Source organism: Coenobita brevimanus, chromosome 98 (genome assembly GCF_032717465.1).
Source record: "Coenobita brevimanus isolate Jiangsu-jjx chromosome 98, ASM3271746v2, whole genome shotgun sequence".
In the NCBI taxonomy this organism is placed as follows: Eukaryota; Metazoa; Arthropoda; class Malacostraca; order Decapoda; family Coenobitidae; genus Coenobita; species Coenobita brevimanus.
In genome coordinates, this window is record NC_137051.1 from 12,997,501 (window position 1) to 13,001,378 (window position 3,878).

Consider the following 3,878-nt stretch of genomic DNA (forward strand, 5'->3'; position numbering starts at 1 on the left):
TTTTTTTTTTACTACCATTTTTCTTTTTCAGGTGACTTCTCGAATTGGTGTGGTTTGATTTACCCTTCATTAACCCCTTCAGGACAAGAGATCTTTCCCAGGCGGCAGAAGAATGTACAGTCGCATTCATAAGTAGGGATGCCAGTTCCGTGTTGTCTCCTGTCGTGGCAACTGCTGGTGGCATGTGTAGATAACTCACTGCTTGGCAAAGTGATAAGCAGCGCACCAGGCAGTAAGTGAAACAATTCCACATCCCACCAGCAGAGGACATACAACGCGGGTAGATCTGTATCCTTACTTATGAACGTGGCTGTGCTGTACAAAGACGTCATCGTATGGATGGGGTTGACTTCGACCTGTGCCTCAACAATTAATCCCTTACGACTCATTTTTATATTCTTGCTGTCTCTACACGATCTTAGGCACCTCTGTAGAGACATAAAAATGGAGGAGTTAAATGTGGCTCTCATTAACCTTTTTAACTTGAGGGTTATGTCATAAGCCGAAGAAAATCGTCTGAAGGTAGTAAAAAATAAAGTAATACGTTATTGTAGTGAAGAGGATTATTCTTACAGTCAAAGTATTTTCTGGACATTTTTCATAAAATTACATTATAATCCCTCATGCAAAAATGCTTTAGTTTTTACTACTACTACTACGACTACTACTACTACTACCACTACTACTACTACTACTACCACTACTACTACTACTACTACTACTATTGTTATTATTATTATTATTATTATTACTACTACAACTACTACTACTACTGCTACTACTACTATTATTATTATTATTATTATTGGTGGTGGTGGTGGTTCTGTTACCCTAAATGATCAGTTTACTTATTTAATTAGTATTAGGAATATTTTAGGAACATTTAGTGGGGAGTGGGAACACTAAGAATGGTGAAGAAGCAATTCCAGTTTTTGATTGACAATCGGGCTTTCCAACTCTAATGGCATGCCAGGTTTATGGAAAATCTGTCCCTTCGTTTGTGAGGAGCTTGATGGCAGACAGACTGCCAACAGGAATGCTGACTCTGCCTTCATGATATAAGGGTGGGGGGGGGGTGATTTGATGCCAGGTGATCTGATGGTTGGAACGTCACATGTATCTATCAAGTAATACCATCAGGGAAATATGTCGATCTTCTGTCCTTAAATATATTAGAACACGGATCCCTAGCCTCGGGGCTCTACACCTCGAAGGAGTAATATTAGACTGGCTGTTTCCGTCCCTACTTTGTGAAAATTATATCACACTTCTCACTCCCTTGGCTCAATTAGTGGTACATGAATGTTTTAATACGGCATATGGAACAAAAGTATTTTTCATTACTTGCTTTGGAAAACAAGCACGGTGGAAATAATTATATTTTCACTCCTGAATAATGAAGTTTCACAAACATTCGTGCAGAGATCAGTATATCAGCGAACGTACATGAAGTCTGCTGCTATACTTACACTCACTGTACTGTGGTACGGCAAGAGAAGAAGCCAACTTACCTGCAACGAATATACATAAATTAATAATAGGAAGTGTTTTATATATATATATATATATATATATATATATATATATATATTCAACAGCAAAACAAATAAATAATATCACTAGCATTGACAATAATGATGGTACTCTAAACGTTTTTTATTTGAATATATCAAAGTTGTATATATACTGAGAAAGTCTGACTTTGATAAATGACCTGACTACTTTTCATGGTTAGACCAAAAACTTTCCAGACTTAGATTAGAAAGTTATAGAAAAATTGTGGTAAATTTGACAAAACCTCAATATTTCAGAAGTTCAACGGAGAGGAAGAGAGATACAAAAGAGAAGAGAGAAATTTGTTAGTTTATCTGTCTCTTTCTACCCATCAACCTTTATTTATTTATTTATAAACTTATGGATATTAATACACTCTTTACACTGAGAATAGTCAGTACTACCAGAACGCTAGCAGCTTAATGACAAACAGACCGACATACAAGTGAAAGGCTAAAGACATCTCATTTCTAATTCATGAGTGACACTCACACTAATTGGGTCTGTCAACAGATGAAGTTTCATGTATAATTCAATAAGTAGTTTAGGAGTCTGGTAAGACAGACCATTCAGTCTGCTTGCAGAGTTGATATATACAGAGCAGAGAGAGAGAGAGAGAGAGAGAGAGAGAGAGAGAGAGAGAGAGAGAGAGAGAGAATTATTGTGTAAAGGGGACAAGAGAAAGAGTACCAGCTGAGTGTAAGAAAAAGTGAAAAGCAGAAATAGATATAAAAGGGGTAAGGGAACGAAAAGGACTAAGAGCTAAAGAGAAGCAAGAACGTTAATAATACAGAAGTACAAAACGAAGGCAGAAGGCAAAAGACCGTAGCGGAAAAAAAAAAATCTTACTATAAGCAGTCACCATCACCATCATCATCATCATCATCATCATCCCATCCCTGTCTCCTCCTCATGCATGATATGACAGAGATCCAAATACAGAACGAAGATAGAAAGCTGAATCAGAGGAAAAACAAAAGGAGTTGGATAAGAAAGAAAAGGACAAACAACACGAAATAAGAAGTAAAACCAAGAGCACTGAATATGATTAGAGAAAAGGAAAGCCGACTCCCGATAAAAAAAGGGAACAGGGCAAAGTTTAATATAGAAAAGTGCAAGGAGGATGTACTAAGTGGAAAAGAACAAAGAGCACTAAATGAGACGGAAAAAGAAAAAGGTGCAAGCGATGAAAGAAAAAGGTAGAGTTAATTATGATGAATGGAACAAAGACAGCTGATGGACAAAGAAGAACGAACAGCTACCGACGTGAAAAAGAACAGCCATCATTATTCATTCATTCATTGCCAGACGCCATGTATCCCAGACGGGGTGGCCAAGGGCTTAGAGTTAATTGTTTTACAGGGAGGGGCACTAATCCTCCACCAACCCCACTTGACAAGTAGGGATGCCAACAGCATCTGGTGTTCCCAGGCGGTCACCCATCCAAGTACTAACCAGACCCAACGTTGCTTAACTTCGCTGATCGGACGGGAAGCGGTGTACTCAACGAAAGTTCTAAATTTTAATAAAGAAGAATGAAGAGGATGGGTCCATTACAAAAAAAAAAAAAAAAAAGAAGAAGCAAGCGTAATATAAGAGAAGAGAGCAAGAAGAGGTGCGCAAGAGATACATAAAGAACAGCAGGGAACGCTAAGTAGAAGAAAGAAGAAGAAACGCTAAATGGCACCAAAACATAAAACAGATAAGAACAGTGTGAAAATAAAGAATGCTATAGAAAAACAAGTGAAGGAAAATGTCCAGGGAGCAATTATGGAAACAAATTAATGGACTATTGGCTTAATTCTTTTTACTTCTCTAACACTATAAGTAGGTGTTAGCTTTGAACACGAAACTGAACCCACACCAGTGAAAACTGTAGGAAGAATATTTATAAAAGCATAAAAAAGTAAATGTAAAAAGAGGAACCCATAACAAGTAAATACAGGAAAAATAGGAAAAACTAGTAAGAAAAGAAGAATCTGAAATGGGACAAAAAGTGAAAGAAAAAAGAGTCACGGGCGAAGGAAGGGGACAAAGAAAAAGACCAAAATGAAAGGATAATACTGGAACACAATACATGGAGAAGGAAGGCAAAGAAAAAGTCCAAAATGAGACCAAAATTGGAGAGAAAAAGAGCAATGCATAGTAAAAGGCGATAAGGGAGGAAAGAAAGAGACCTAAATGAGATAAAGACTATGAAATGAGAACCACATTGGACTCGCAGCTCCTCCACTCTCAGTATATTCAGTGCTGAGAGAGAGAGAGAGAGAGAGAGAGAGAGAGAGAGAGAGAGAGAGAGAGAGAGAGAGAGAGAGAGAGAGAGT

General features: G+C 37.6%; 1 pseudogene; it reads right to left on the bottom strand.

Moving 5' to 3' along the window:
- Nucleotides 1-2,960: 2,960 nt before the first annotated feature.
- Nucleotides 2,961-3,075, bottom strand: LOC145414298 (5S ribosomal RNA; annotated as a pseudogene).
- Nucleotides 3,076-3,878: the final 803 nt, after the last annotated feature.